The sequence below is a fragment of the Malaclemys terrapin genome, chromosome 15, assembly GCF_027887155.1.
Source record: "Malaclemys terrapin pileata isolate rMalTer1 chromosome 15, rMalTer1.hap1, whole genome shotgun sequence".
Taxonomy (NCBI): domain Eukaryota; kingdom Metazoa; phylum Chordata; order Testudines; family Emydidae; genus Malaclemys; species Malaclemys terrapin.
In genome coordinates this window covers 6,092,554-6,099,593 of record NC_071519.1, presented here as the reverse complement: position 1 = coordinate 6,099,593, position 7,040 = coordinate 6,092,554, and the positions used below count along the sequence as shown (strand labels likewise).

Below are 7,040 nucleotides of genomic sequence, written 5' to 3'. Positions count from 1 at the left end.
CTCCCTGGCGCTGCGGGGTCGGGGGAGCAGAAGAGTCTGTGCCGGGGAGACCTTCATTAACCCCCCCGTGCCCGGCCCGCGCCCTGCTCCCGCTGGGGCCGCCCCGGGCTCTGCCCGCCCCGCTGCGGAGCTGCAGCCTCCAGGTACCGGAGCGAGCCCCGGGGGCGGGGCCGGGCGGTGACTCTGCCCCAGTGTCCGTGGGGGGGACCCGGCATCTCGCAGCGCCGGGATCTGCTCCCTGGGGCAGCGCCCGCGGGGGGCTCGGAGCTGCTGTCCCCGCAGGAGCCCAACGCCCCCGGCCCGGCCAGGCTCTGCCCTGGGGCCCCACGGGGGGTCCCGGGGAGGGGACCAGCCCCCACTGGGGTCCCGGCGTGGGGCTGGGCGGGGGCTGCCGGGCGGGGGGGAGACCTGGGAAAGGGGCGGATGGAAAATGTCTGTGCAGCCCGGACATGGGGGGGGGAAGAGCAGGTGACCCCCGAGGAGCAGGGAGAGGAAGGGGGGGCTGAGATCCCCTCGGATTTACCGCTGCCCCCTCCCGTGGGGACCCCCCATCCTCTCCACTCCTGTCCCCTTTCTCCCTAGAGAGCAACGAGCAACATCCATGGTGACCTCCCTTTTCCCTGAAATCCCTGAGAAGGTCTCTGTTCTCCTACACTAGGGTTACCATATTTCAGCAAGCAAAAAAGAGGACGGGAGGAGCCCCTCCCACTTCCCGCCCCCCCAGAACCCCCAACCCTCCCCCCGTTCCTTGTCCCCTGACTGCCCCCTCCTGGGACCCCTGCCCCTAACTGCCCCCCAGGACTCCACTCCCTATCTAAGCCTCCCTGCCTCTTGTCCCCTGACTGCCCCAACCCTTATCCACACCCCCACCCCCAGACAGACCCCTGGGACTCCCACGCCCCATCCAACCACTCCCCACCCCCTGTCAGCCCCCCCCAGAACTCCCAACCCATCTAAACCCTTCTGCTCCCTGTCCCCTGACTGCTCCGATCCCTCTCCGCACTCCTGCCCCCTGACAGCCCCCCCCCCAGAACTCCCAACTCATCTAAACCCCTCTGCTCCCTGTCCCCTGACTGCTCCGATCCCTCTCCGCACTCCTGCCCCGACAGCCCCCCCCAGAACTCGCAACCCATCTAAACCCCTCTGCTCCCTGTCCCCTGACTGCTCCGATCCCTCTCCCCACTCCTGCCCCCTGACAGCTCCCCCCCAGAACTCCCAGCCCCCCACCCCCCCGCTCCTTGTCCCCTGACTGCCCCCTCCTGGGACCCCTGCTCCTAACTGCCCTCCAGAACCCCACCCCCTACCTAAGCCTCCCTGTTCCTTGTCCCCTAACTGCCCCCTCCTAAGACCCCCCCCAACTGCCCCCCAGGACCCTACCCCCTACCTGTACCCTGACTGCCCAAAACTTTCTCCACTCCCCCCAAAAAGCCCCCCTCCCCCCCCGTTTCTTGACTGCCCCCTCCAGAACCTCCCTGCCCCTTCTCCTGCCCCCTGGCCCCCTTACCCTGCTGCTCAGAACAGGGTGTTGGGCTCTGTGCGAGCCGAGCCGGACACGTGGCTGCGCTCCCCAACACAACAAAACCCGGTCCCTGGCCCTGCACAGTGCTGCCGGACCGGGCTGCAGGGGAGAGCTGCCGGCTCAGAATGCAGGGCGGATCCGGCTCCTCTACAGCTGCTCCGGAGTCCAGCCCGGGACTTTCCTGCAGCCCTCCCAGCTGCTCGCTCTGCTCTGCCAGGGGAGGGAGGAAATCCCGGACATTTTGAGTGCTTTACAAATTCCCCCCGGACGCTATTTTTAGAACAAAAAGGAGGACATGTCCGGGTAAATCCGGACGAATGGTAACCCTATCCTACACCGATTGTGCCCCATTTTCTCTCCTTTTCCCCAATGGACAGTTCAAATCTCAGGTTTGGGCTGTTTCCCCAAATTTTTACCTGCAGTGATTTGTCCTTGTTTAGGTGGGAAATCGTTCCCCTGAGTGATTTCTGAACTGGAAAGAGGTATAATGGGCAGAGGCTGGGAGAGCCCTGAGACAGGGTTACGGCTGGGCTGGGGGTGGCCACTCTCTGCTGGCAACGGGGCATGGAAAGGCCCAGGAAGGGAAGGGAGAAGCAAGCGTCCCCCATGGAGACGGCCGGGGCTTCCCAGGCCCAGCTACTTCCCCTCCCCCACCCTGCCCAACCCAGCAGCCCCCTCCCCCCACCACCTGCTAGTCACATTCCCAGACCCCACAGCCAGTGACCACCTCACTCCAGCCCCACTCCTTTCCCCTGTGAAAGTGACATCACCCAGGGCTCCCTGCCTGACATGCGAATGTGAGGCAAGAAGAATCCATCCCATTCTGTTGTTGATTGAATATCGCTATATAATCCCCTCAAATTCCCCCTCTTTTCATAGAATCATAGAAGGGACCTCAGGAGGTCATCTAGTTCAACCCCCTGCTCAAAGCAGGATCAATCCCAACTAAATCATCCCAGCCAGGGCTTTGTCAAGTCTGACCTTAAAAGCCTCTAAGGAAGGAGATTCCACCACCTCCCTAGGTAACCCATTCCAATGCTTCATCACCCTCCTAGTGAAAAAGTTTTTCCTAATATCCAACCTAAATCCCCCCCACTGCAACTTGAGAGCATTATTCCTTGTTCTGTCATCTGGTACCACTGAGAACAGTCTAGATCCATCCTCTTTGAAACCCCCTTTCAGGCAGTTGAAAGCAGCTATCAAATCCCCCCCCCCCTTATTCTTCTCTTCTGCAGACTAAACAATCCCAGTTCCCTCTGCCTCTCCTCATAAGTCATGTGCTCCAGCCCCCTAATCATTTTTGTTGCCCTCCGCTGGACTCTTTTCAATTTTTCCACATCCTCCTTGTAGTGTGGGGCCCAAAACTGGACACAGTACTCCAGATGAGGCCTCACCAATGATCACATCCCTCGATCTGCTGGCAATGCTCCTACTTATACAGCCCAAAATGTTGTTAGTCTTCTTGGCAACAAGGGCACACTGTTGACTCATATCCAGCTTCTCGTCCACTGTAACCCCTAGGTCCTTTTCTGCAGAACTGCTTCCTAGCCATTCGGTCCCTAGTCTGTAACAGTGAATGGGATTCTTCTGTCCTAAGTGCAGGACTCTGCACTTGTCCTTGTTGAACCTCATCAGGTTTCTTTTGGCCCAATCCTCTAATTTGTCTAGGTCCCTCTGTATCCTATCCCTACCCTCCAGCGTACCTACCACTCCTCCCAGTTTAGTGCCATCTGCAAACTTGCTGAGAATGCAGTCCACGCCATCCTCCAGATCATTAATTTTCTCTTGAACTGTTGAATGGTGAGATAAAATCTCCACAGATGTTGATGCTTCTCTCTTATATTGGCAAATATTTAGTTTGTGCCCCATTTTCTCCTCAGTTCTGAAATATTGATATCAAATTCTTCAAAAATCTTTCCATTTTTCTCTCCTGGTGTCTAACTGATTTATTATTCCTGGAGATTTTCCCATCTAATTATCGGAGAACATGAAACCTCCTTGGGTGTTGCCATTCCTCAACTTCTTGAAGATTGATTAATATAAAACCCTTGCAAATTTTGCCCCTTTGTCTCTATCAAAGATTGACCTGAAATCCATTCAAATTTTAACTCTTTCCCTTGTGTCAACTACTGCTAGAAAATTCCTCAAACTTTTCCCATTTTCCCTTAACTTGTGATAAGGATGCTAAAATTCCCCATATTTGCAGCCTGTTCTTTTTATTACTAAGCACTGGTTTCAAACATCAGATGTTACCATTTCCCATAGTATTATCCAGCTCTGATTTGAGAAAAATCCTTACTGGTCTGGAGGTGCTCCTCATGGGTTATAATTGCAGCCTCTTCTACATTTTTGGAGGGAACCTGTTGCTTGACTCTTTCTCCATGTTGGAGTTTGCAGGATGACCTCCGCTCCCAGGCCTTCCCAATCTGATGCCTGAAATCCCACCCCTCCCCCGGATCAGGCCCTGTATCTCTCCCCAATCCCTTCCTGTACAAACCCAGACAGAGATCTGGGCCTCTGATGTGCTGGAGATGGCACAGACCTCAACAGAGATCAGGCCCCCCATTGTGGAAGGCTCTGCACAGACCCTGACCAAGAGCTGGATCCCCATTGTGACGAATGTGGCACAAACCATGACTGAGGTCAGGGCTCCTATCGTACTGAACATGGCTCTGACCTGGACTGAGCTCAGGGCCCCTGGTGTGCTGGGTGCTGCACAGACCTTGACCAAGTTTGGGGCCCTCATTCTGCCTGGTACTGCAGGGTCCAAGATCAGGGTCCCTATTGTACCACACACGGCAGAGACCCCGACTGACATCACAGACCCTCTTTCAATGTTCCCTCTCATTTTTCCCATGCATGTGCAGAATGAATTTTGTGATGTGCCTCAATATGGAAGTGATGTGTTGCGGGGGTAGGGCCGAGGGGTTTGGAGTGTGGGAGTGGACAAAGGGCCGGGGTAGAGGTAGAGGATGTGGCGGGAGGGGGTGTAAGGGCTCTGGCTGGGAGTGCAGATTCCTCCCAGCCCTCTCTCCCCTCAGCAGAATCTGGGTTGGCGGGGGAAGGCACCTCTCCCTGGCCGCAGCAGTTCTGGGGCTGTGGCTGAGCGAGAGGCACCTCTCCCTTGCAACTAGGGGACTGGAGGAGAGCATCTCTTCCTGCCTCTCCCTGCCGTGACAGGTCCGGGGGCTGGGGGAGAGGCATCTCTCCCCGTCGCAGCCCTGAGTGCTGCGCGGCCCTTGATAAGCTGCTGTGCGGCCAGGCAGCTTAGAGGGAATTTAGCTCTCTTTTGCCAGGCACTACATAGACCCCATCTGAGGTCAGGTCCTCTGTTGTGCAGGGCCCTGCACAGACACTGACCAAGATCAGGGTCCCCATTGTGACCGGTGCTGCACACACCAAGGGTATGTTGACACTACCATTAAAAACCCACAGCTCGCCCATGCCAGCTGAATCAGGCTCACAGGGCTCAGGCTAAGGGGCTGTTTAATTGCAGTGTAGATGTCTGGGCTCGGGCTGGAGCCAGGCTGTAGGACCCTGCGAGGTGGGAGGATGCCAGACCTTGGGCTGGTGCCTAAGGAGGTGTAGTGTGGAAAAACTGCTCTGTCTTAATTTGCTACTTAGGGTGTACTGAGCATGCTCAATAACATCTGCTGAAGCCACTGCCCTTCACTCTGCCCTTACTTGGCATCAGATTGTGTGGACTGCTTTTTACTGGAGTTAAAAAGGGGCAAAGGGGGTTGGCCAGGGTCTGAGCTGGGGGTGGAAATTGACTGGCCGGGGTGGGGTGGAGTGTCAAGCATCTGGAGGCAGGGTTAGGATAGGGGCTGAGGGGCAAAATCAGGGAGGGGGGGGAAGGAGCTGGGGTTAAGCCCAGGGGTGCAGCACTGCCAGACGGTGACAGAGGGCAAAACCCCAGCACAGGCAGGGGTAACAGTTACCTCGGTGGACTGAGACACCAGTGTTTGCAAAAATAGGGTTGGGGGGGGCAGAGAGGCTTTTTTTTAACCAGGGCTTTGGAGCGGAGCCTGGAGCTGGAGCGCGGAGCAGCTCCGGAGCAGTGGAGTTGCAATTTTTTGCCTGGAACTTGCTCTGGAGCCGGAGCACAGCTTCAAAGCCCTGTTTTTAACAAAGAATCCCTTATCAGTGTATCTGACTGCATAAAGTCTCATAGCAGTTCACAAATTTGTCTTATCTGCTGCTGGGATTCCCTGAATTACTCTTAGGACTTGATCATTTACCTTTGGTGGGAACTGCTTCTGCCATAAAAATTTTAGGTGAGCATAGATGGCCCTGAGGAAGGTAAATAGGAAATCCCAAATACTTCTCTCTCCTTTCTACCTATCCCACAGAGACTAAAATATACCTGCATGGAGACAAATCCATCTGGCTCATCTTGACCCTGCAGACTTCAAAATCTCTTTCTGAACAAGCCCTTTCATCTCCAACGAGATATTACACCAGGAGCTTGCTGGAATCTACGCTCCTTTTGATCAAAAACCTTTCTCAGTCAAGGCAACAGGACAAGTGAATTGCTGCCTGTGCCTGCCTGCTGAGTTGGTGAACTGTAATGGTCAGAGATCGCACCAGCATAGAAGTATATTGAAGGCAAACCCTAAGGAAATGAAGAGTTTAAATGATCAGCCACATGTCCCGCATCCCACTACAATGAATCCAACACACAGGTCACTTGGACAGAAGTATCAATGTCACAATGTTACATTGTTAGCACAGTAAATGAAGCTACAAAATAAATGTTTAAATAGCCTCACTCTATTTAGAGGTAATTGATATATGTACACCAGGCTGGGTTGTTTGGAAGCTGAAGACTTTGTGCTTCCATCCCACACCACTGTCAAATTTTAGCAAATGACGACAAGTCAGCAAATAAGAGCAACCTTATGTATTAGTAAATGCTACTGGTTACAATTCGCCACCCCTGTTCCAGTAGTAGGCCTTGTTATGTGAGGCCTTGGCTACACTTGGCGGCAGCACTGTGGCGGCAGCGCTGTGAAGCGCAAGTGTAGTCGCGCTGCAGGAGCTCTCTCACAGCGCTGTATGTACTCCACCTCTCCGAGGGGAATAGCTTGCAGTGCTGCGAGCGAGCGTGCAGCGCTGCAGGCTCTGATTACACTGGTGCTTTACAGCACTGTACTCACTGTGCTTGGGGGGGGGGGCGTTTTCACACCCCTGAGCGCAGCAAGTTGCAGCGCTGTAGCCAAGGCCTGAGGTATTGTAAAAAACTGCTTACTGGTAGCAAATTAAGACAGATAGCAGTTTTTCACACTACACCCATTTTTACAGATGGGGAAACTGAAGCTCAGAGAGGGGAAATAATTTGCTCAAGTTCGCGTTGAGAATTTGGGGCAAAACTGGGAACTGAAGTCAGATTGTTTGAATTCTTGCATCTCCCCTTAACTGCAAGCCTAGCTTGTGCATGTACAGCATTGTGTTGATGTGATTATTTGTGTTGCATTGGCTTCCAAGGGATGTTGTGGAATTTCCATCATTGGAGGTTTTT

General features: G+C 54.4%; 2 protein-coding genes across 3 annotated transcripts in view; both read left to right on the top strand.

Annotated features, from left to right (window-relative positions):
• Window positions 1-79: 79 nt before the first annotated feature.
• Window positions 80-7,040, top strand: part of LOC128823031 (gastrula zinc finger protein XlCGF57.1-like) — a 40,378-nt gene continuing 33,417 nt past the window's right edge. Inside the window, exon 1 of the mRNA XM_054005060.1 lies at window positions 80-143. The gene's annotated coding sequence lies outside the window, so the exon portion shown is untranslated. The remainder of the gene's footprint in view (window positions 144-7,040) is intronic.
• The window catches only part of LOC128823020 (zinc finger protein 883-like), a 341,706-nt gene continuing 334,769 nt past the window's right edge, over window positions 104-7,040 (top strand). Inside the window, exon 1 of one of the 2 annotated variants that reach the window (XM_054005028.1) lies at window positions 104-143. The gene's annotated coding sequence lies outside the window, so the exon portion shown is untranslated. The remainder of the gene's footprint in view (window positions 144-7,040) is intronic. The other variant, XM_054005029.1, reaches the window with a different exon arrangement.